This window comes from Mus musculus, chromosome X (assembly GCF_000001635.26).
Source record: "Mus musculus strain C57BL/6J chromosome X, GRCm38.p6 C57BL/6J".
Taxonomy (NCBI): domain Eukaryota; kingdom Metazoa; phylum Chordata; class Mammalia; order Rodentia; family Muridae; genus Mus; species Mus musculus.
The window spans coordinates 21,547,354-21,556,592 of NC_000086.7; positions in this window are offsets into that span (position 1 = coordinate 21,547,354).

Sequence of the window (9,239 nt, forward strand, 5' to 3'; positions counted from 1 at the left end):
AATCTTTGTCATCTACCCATAGGGTTCATTTTGCAAAATTCTCCTTGTTCCTCTTTGTCTGTAGACTCTGGAAACTGCTATTATATATTGTATTTCAATGAATCCCAACTATTCTATAAAGCTAATACAACAGAATAACATGGTGTTTTAGTTTTAGGGAATTATTTCACTTCGATTAGTTTTCTTTAGCTTCATGACACTGAAGTATGCATTACCATGTCCTTTCTTTCCAGAGTTGAATAATGTTCCATTGTATATACATACTACAGTTTCTTTATAGTTTCATCTTTCTTTGGACATGTGACTTGATCTTATTATTCAGATTTTGTAAGTAATCTTGCTAAGAACATGTCTGCATAAATATTTTTTCAATATCCTGCTTTAATTTAACTTCTTTGGAGTTACATGCATTTAAAAAGAGGGAAATACAGGCTGGGGAACTGGCTTAGAGATTAAGAGTTCATATTCCTCCTGCAGAGGACCTGAGGTCAGCACCAGCACCCATATCAGACACAGCACAACCACCTGTGCCTCCAGCTCCAGAGGACTGGATACCTCTGGCCTCCACACAGGCACTTGTATTACTGCATGTACATGAGTGCACACACATACATGCATGCATGCTTGCATACTCACTTTAAAAATAATAAAATGAATCTTTTAAATGCTAAACATGATTCTACATAAGCAAAAATTTGACTTCTCAAAAATTGTGTGTGTGTGTGTGTGAGAAGTATATATTTGTACAGGTTCATGTGCTCATGTGGGTACGTATAGGCCAGATGAGGACATTAGGTGTCCTTCTCTATCACTTCTTGCTCTATTTACTTGAGGCAGGCTCTCTCATGTAACTTGGAACTAGGTTGGTAACTAGTAAGGTTCAGAAATCCTTCTGTGTTACTCCCAGGCATCGCTGCGGTGACAAGTACAGGTGATCACAGTTATCTTTTTCTATGAATGCTATGGATTAGAACTCAAGTATTCATGGTTGTGCAGCAAGCATTCTTGCCCACTAAGCCATGTGCCAGCCTCACCTTGAAAGTTGTCTTTTGTAGGCATTTCTATGTTCATTAGAAAATAATACAATATTAAACACTGGGAAATGCCCTAAATCTTCCCTTTGTAGAATGCATAGATAAACTGAGGTATACTTATATAAAATAATGTCATATAGAAATGAACGGAATATAGAAATGAACGGAACAAAGTAATTGCTCATAAAATTGGGAGTGGGTGGGTAAGGGAGTGGGGGGAGGGTATGGGGGACTTTTGGGATAGCATTGGAAATATAAATGAGGAAAATACCTAATTAAAAAAAATAGAAAATAAAAAAAAAGAATACCAAAAAAAAAAAAAAAGAGTGATTTGCTTCTACCTAGTTACAATTGGTTGGAAATTACTCCTGGTCCATACCATTTTGGCCAGAAACAAAATACTTGATATTATTTCAGTCTTCCAGAATAGTTCAACTTTTTTGCCTAGCTTATCAGTCCTGCACAATGTGCTGTGGGTACTTGAGAGGAATTACAGTGTTCTTAAAGGTGAAATGTGTCTCTTATAGATGATATACAGTTTGGGTTTTTTCTAGGTTTTTTTTAAATCCTTTCTGTCACAGTATGTCTCTTGATCACAGATTTTAATCTCTTTTTCTTCTTTTTTTAATAAAATATATTTTTATTAGATATTTTCTTCATAAAAAAAAAGAAAAAAAAAAGAAGTGAGATTTCAGGAAAACCATGATGCTGAAGTATAGGATCCAGAGACTCTTCTCACATAATATATGATTCCATTTATTCAAAGTTCAAAAATCACCACTTAAAATATATATTAATATTGTTAGAATGAATAGTTCCTTTTTGAAACAGACAATAACTGATAATGAGGACAAAGAGCTTTCCCATTGTCTAGATATGCTCTATTTCTTTATCTGTGTGTTGTCCACATGGTTGTGTGCACATAGAAAACCACATTTATCTGTGTACATAAGATTTGCATGATTTGTTTAGTTAGTCATTATTTTGAAAAAAGATAGCAAGATGGTGATATAGCTTATTGGGAGAGTGCTTACCTAGCATGCAATAGGCCCAAGGTTCAGTCCTTACTATTAAATGCAAATATGTAAGCTAACTGCCAAGCAAGAGTGTGAGTGTATTTTGTGGAATAGTAGCATCACTGGAATCAATCCACAAAGTGTGGCTTTGAAAAGATGTTCATATGAATATATTCATTACTAGAGATAGGCATATTACCATAGAGTTGCTTTTATTAGGTTCTCCCTAGAGTCTGCAGCCTAAGAAATCAAAGTGAGTTTGGTTTTGTTGGCAACATAAGATGGTGAAATAGGAGTAGCCTTTGGCCTTTGGCCTTTGTAAAACCCTTGACACTCATTGTCAAGTAGCTTATTACTAAAAGTAGTTAGCATTAACTTAGTACTAAAGAACTCAAAACCTTTCAAAACTATTGGTTGTCTTTACCAGTAATTAAAATTTAGAGACTGGAGAGATGGCACAATGGTTAAGAGTCTTTGCTCTTGCAGAGGACTGGGATTCAGTTCTCAGCACCCATATGGTAGCTTCTGAACAGTCATAACTCCAGTTCCATGGGAAACGTTCCCCTCTTCTGAACTTCTCCAGTACCAGGCATGCACATGGTGGCATACATTCATGCTGGCCAAACACTCCTACCCATAAATTAGGAAATCAATCTAAACAACAACAAAATGAAGTGAGAGTGCTGCTTTTCCTCCCTTTAGGGTTCGAAGGTGACCATCTGAATTCTATTTAGCACCGCATTTGTGTTTGGTTCTGGTTCAAAATGTTCTTTTAATCATGTAAAAGAGAATTCTTTTTGGACGCCAAGCATTGTATGCTATTCCAGTCCATTTCCAAATTGCGAACATTAATTTTTCTTGTATATCAACCTTTCCTCAGCTGTTTCATTGATTTGGCTTTCTTCCCATGATTCACTAGAAAAAAGTTGGCACCAGTCATTGCAAAGCGCATTCCAGCCTTAAATGCCAATTTCCTCCTAATAAATGTGAAGAAGACCATTAGCTGTAATCTTGCAACACATGGTAAGGAAAAGATGTTTGAGACATAAATGTGCTAACTTTCTCTCATGTAGTGTTTTAAATTCATATCTAGGGAAGAAACCAATCATCTTCCTTGTTGTACTCCCTAGAAGGAGTAAGGAAATGCACACCATAAATGCACCTATCCACTACCTTAGGACTGGAGAAATATACAAGTCAATAATCTAGGTGTGCAGATATCAACTTTGTTAGTAACAAGCATCTTGTTTGAAGATTTGGCTGTAGATCTGTTAAACGTGGGAGCTTGATAGCTCATCCCCAGAATTAGTTAAATGTACTCACCCAGTCTTAGATGAATTAGATTAGAATAGCCCTTCTCTTTCACATGTCAGCCCATGTATAACCTGTGATACTGAGGAACAGGAGCTAATCCATGGCATTCTCAGGGCAGACTTACAAGAGAAAAGAATGTCAGAACCAATATAATGGTGCAGCTATAGTTTCTTAAACCAAGTTTATCAGTCATGTGTGCACACCTATCTCCTTGGGTAGTAAAAAAGGATGCAGACTGGTCACGGTAGACCATGCTTGTAATTTTAGTGCTTAGGAGGTGTAAGCAGTGAGATGAGAAGTTCAAGTTCATGATCAGCTACAGTTCAAGTTCAAGGTCAGCCTAGCCTATTTCAGACCCTGCCTTGACCTGCCTATCTCTCATAAAAAGATCCATAGAAGTCTACAAAATTTCATACTGAAAAGAGTCATCAAAAAAGATTTATTATGTTGTTGGGTTTTTTGTTTGTTTGTTTCAAACACAAAAGAAAAAATACAAAATGATAAGGCAAAAGCACTTATATCAAGGCTGGACAAAGTCAACCCAATAGGAGAAAAAGAGCACCAAGAACAGGCAAAAGGGGTCAGAGACACACCTTCTCCCACTGTTAGGAGTCACAGCCATAATATATAGGATTGAGTACTGGGTGCAGACCCATGCAGGACCTATGCTTGCTATTCCAGCCTCTGTGAGCCCATGTGAGAGCCCTGCACAGTTGATTTATTGGTCCATGTTCTCCTGGTATGCTCCATCTCCTCTGACTCCTACAATTTTTCCTCCTTCTCTTTCAAGAAGTTCTCCAATCTCAGAGGAGAAAGATATGACGGAGGTCTCCAATTTAGACTCTGTGCTTAATGTCTGGCTGTGTGTCTTTACCAGTTCTCCTCTGCTGCCAGAGAAAAACTAACTGGACAAGGCACCAATCTATGAGTATAACAGACTATCACTAGGAATTATTTAATTTTTTGCCAGTTATAGTTGGTTCTATCCTATATCTCTGGGCTACCCAGTCTCCAGTTCCTGGCCATCTAAGCAGTGTCAGGCATGGATACCTTCTTGTGGAGTGTGCCTCAAATTATCTCAGAAATTGGTTGGGCACTCCCACAAGTTCTACACCACCATTGCTACAACATATCTTGCAGGAAGGATAGATCGTGTAGGTTGAGAGTTTTATAGGTGGGTTGGTGTTCAGGTTTTTGTTTTCATTGCCTGTGGAATACTTTCCCACACTGAGGAGACAAGAACATATGTGTAAAGGTTCCATGCAGGGACCAGCTTGACCTCTCCTGTTCAATGAACTATGTGGATGTTGTTCTTGGCAATTTGGCTCAACTGCCAGTTTTTAGAGAGTGACCCTCTGTCCTAGCATCAGTCTGGGTTGTTTAGGGATCTATACAGCACCTCTTGCCTGCCCACAGGATTGACTGGCTACAAGAGATGGCCACTTGAGACACTTTATAATTAGGAGCCCTCACTAGGATCACTCTTATAGATTCCAGGAAATTTCCTCTCTACTAGGCTTCCACAACACACCCTAAATGCCCCCAATTCCAGCTCTCTCTACCATCATTCTTTTCCTCCATCACTTTCCCCTATACCTGATTCTACCTTGTTCCTGTTCCCACAAGGCCCTACCCCCAAGTCCATCTCCCAAATCTACTCTTATTTCTCCTTCCCAGGAAGATCCAGGCATCCATTCCCTGAGCCTACTCTTAACCTAACCTCTCTGGGTCTGTGGATTGTAGCTTGATTATCATTTACCTAATAGCTAATATATACTTATAAGTGAATACATACTGTATTTGTGTTTCTGGGTCTACTTTTTTTTTCTTTGAGTATTGATCTCACTATGTAGCTCAAGTGACCTTGAACTCAATCTCTGCATCTCAAGTATTCAGGAATTACAGTTATACATCATGCCATTGTGTCTGACCCAATTTACACATCTTTAAAAACTTGAATATAGAAAACCTTCTATCTTCCTAATTGCTAAGGAAACATGTAATTAAAATATAAAGCACAATAAAGCTCTAAATTGTAACTTTAATTTTTTCAATGTATACTTTTATTGATGGTTCTTAAATGCTTTAACCTCCCTTTGAGCCCACTTCCCACCAGAGGTAGTGGAAAAGAAAGAATATGGGGAAAGTAGACCTGTTTAGAAAGGCTCTTTGGAACAATTCCCTTCTGTGTTGTCTGGATATCAGCAGTTAAGTTTACAGGTTAGCAGTGGCAGCTCTATCTACTCACAAACACTTCAGGGATACACCAGCAGTCCAGGTTGGTAGAGTTGGGATAGCAAGCATGAATCAGCAGTGGTGGCAGTACCTAACAGAGACAGCCAGGCTTCAGCCTCCATAGCATGAGTCAGCAGCAGGAGGGGCCAGGGACAACAGGAATGCCAGGAGATGTTCTGGCTGTGCCTCTCAGCAAAGAGTAAAACTGCACCCAGAAAACATCAAGAAACTATAACTGCAATTTATTCAGCAAAAACTAATATTTCTCCCAAACTGTTTTTATGATTTGAGAATTACATATGGAGCTGGAGAGATGGTTCTGTGTTTAAGAGAATTACATATATGTATATAATGTGTTTTTGTCCATTCCAGGTACCATTCTCTCTTGTACAATTTTGTCCTTACCTCCCAATCATTCTCTCTCCCAAATTAAAACCTACTAAGTGCTGCCAGTATGTGGATGGGTAGAGAGCCATCTGCTGGAGCAATGGGAATCTCTTGCAGACTGCATCTCTGAAGAAAACCAAATCTCCCTCCACAGAAGCCCGTATTTGTTTATTTGTTCTTTTCAGGAAAACTCCATCAGTATCTTCTTTATTACATATATCTGTGAGGCATGTTTAAATCCTGTTACTTGAGACTTTGGGCTATTTCTTGATAATATTCTGCTAGAAACAACAGCTATTCTAAAGATTAAAATTCCTCATTTTTATAATTTTTAGAATGTAAAACAATGTGAATTTGATCCTATGTGAAATAGGAATGCATTCCTGAGAATGCTGATGATTTCAAAGCAATATAATAAATTTCTCTCCCAACAAACTGATGTCTACTGAAATGAAATGGAAAATAAAGATTTCATAACTACATGCCAAATTATTTCAAAAAAGAACAGAGCAATAATATTCAAAGAGTACATTATTCCCCAAGCCAAATACTGTTCCAGATATGTTCTTAAGTTATTTTATTTAGCATAAAGACCCTATAAAGGATGTGACATGACTCCCACATGCCTGATAAAAACACCTAAGGACTAAAGAGACTATGAAGCTTACCTGAAGGTCACTCACTGCTAAATAAATGGTGGATGTAGAATTAGAATGCAAGTATGCTAACATGAAAAGCCCATGCTCTTTGTCTTTTTTAAAAAATGTACGTATACATGTGAGATTGTGCTTATTTGTGTGCATGTATGTGTTTGTGTGTGTGTGTTTGTGAGTGCGTGTGTCATCTGATTATGGAAGCTGGAGTATAGTGTATCTTATTTAATTGCTCACAACTTTGTGGTTTTGAGATAGGATCTCTCACTGAACCTGGAGTTCACTGTTTCATCTGTGGTGGTTGGCCCCTGAGCTCCGAGGATCTGCCTGTCTCTGACTCCCCAGTGCTGAGTTTAAATGCTAGCTTGTACATGGTTACTGAGGATCTGAATTTGGGTCCATGGCAGTCACCTTACAGACTGAGCCATCTCCCTACTCCCCATGCCCTCTATCAGGTTAAAAATTCTATAGATGATGTTAATATTGCAAAGAGCTTGATAAGTCAGAAGAAAAAATATTCATTGCTTATACCATAATGAAATAATCAATATTTCAGAAAACAGATATGTTTAAGCTGATTTCAATATTACAGAATATACACATATAGCATGAAAATGTCATGCAGTACTATATCAATGCATATCATTTTATGTGTTCATTTGCCAGTTAATAAATAAGCTAAAGACAATGGAATGTAGGAGAAAAACATTATCTTTACATAGTTTGGATGAAATGTGAAATTCATTGGCTGTAATTTTAGTTTGCTATACATTGTGTAATTCTTTTTGGCTCTTTAGTGAAAAGACAGATGCAGCCTCCTAAATCACTGACATATATATAATATTCTGTGTCCCAGATAAGATCATGTCCGATCATTATGAAATCCACAAAATCTACTCTAATGCTCTAAGCAATTATAATAAAGTTCTGTTAAAAAATCCTATCAGAGGGAGTGGGTGGGTAGGGGATTGGGGGGTGGGTATGGGGGACCTTTGGGATAGCATTGAAAATGTAAACAAGGAAAATACCTAATAATAATAAAAAAAAAGAATTAAAAAAATTCTATCAGAGAGTAGCATTAATGATATGCCATGCATAGATCTCTCAACTTCCTATTTTCACCTTGGTGCATTTAGGAACACCCTAATGTTTTCTTCCAGAGCTCCACATTCCAGAATCACATCAAAGTACACTAGAAGCCATGCCCTTAAGGGAAGTCATGACTATTAAAACTGGCAAAACATGTGGAAGCTTAGCTGCTCTTGTAATTTTGGATCCAGTGGGTTTGTTTGTTTGTTTGTTTTGTTTTTTGTTTTTGTTTTTTTTTTTTATGAAAAGAGGAAAGAAAGTCTGTCATTACAGGAGCATAATCTTCACCATTGTAAATTATACCAGAGTCTTACACGCGTTCTCGCGACCAGCCAGGAAAGACGCAGCAAACCGGAATCTTCTGCGGCAAAAGCTTTATTGCTTACATCTTCAGGAGCAAGAGTGCAAGAGAGCAAGAGTGCAAGAGCAAGAGAGAGCAAGAAAGCAAGAAAAAGAACAAGAACAAGAAAGCAAGAGAGCGAGAGAGCGAGAAAAAGAATGGCAAAACCCCGTCCCTTTTAAGGAGAATTATCCTCCGCCTAGGACGTATTACTCCCTGATTGGCTGCAGCCCATCGGCCCAGTTGTCATCACGGGAAAGGCAGAACACATGGCGGGAAAACTGCCCCTGCACGTGTGCAGATTATGTTTACCACTTAGAACACAGCTGTCAGCGCCATCTTATAATGGCAAATGTGAGGGCGGCTCCTCACACCAGAGAACAATTGTTTTAAACAAACCAAGCAATCTAATTAGCTAGAAATCCAACAGAAAACAAATCAGCTATTGAATGGACAAAATAAAAACAACACCAACATGCGTTTGAATAAATTATCAAATTCCCATGAACTTTGTTTCAGAGCTGTCTTTGATATAAAACAGTTATTGAGAAAATTCAGTTTGGAAAAAAAAATTTTTTTGAAGCAAAGGGTTCACTGTATGTGAACATGACCCCAAGGACTAAAATTCTCAGTTGAAGAATTACTAGAGAAACTAACTCTGTCCTGATTGAAAGAGAAGAGAACTGTATAGAATGGTCAGGAAGACTGGAGACGTAAGCTAGTGTGTTATAAATGGAAACTAGCCTAAGTATATCAGGAGAAGAAAAGGTCAATGAAAGTTGAGTGGAAGTAGAGATTTAGTTTGAAACAAGGAAAGCCTCTGCTGTATCATGTTCTGAACCTGTGATCTGTCTTGATGGTTACACTGAAATTCCTGGGGGATTTCCTATTTTATCACCGTCTAATGACCTCCTTTGTGTATATTGAAGAAGATTCAACATGTATTTATCAAAAACCCACTGAAGTCCATCTGCCATAGTCATAGATAGACATAGAATTTCATGTCTGTACTTATCTAGGTGTGCAAAGAACGTATTGGAAAAAAACAATCTGAGCCTATTGATGCACAAACTTTTACAAACATATGGCATAACAACCATTCATATATTATTTACATTATATTATTTTTTAATTTAAAATGTTTACATCACTTACACCTCTCCCTCTTTCC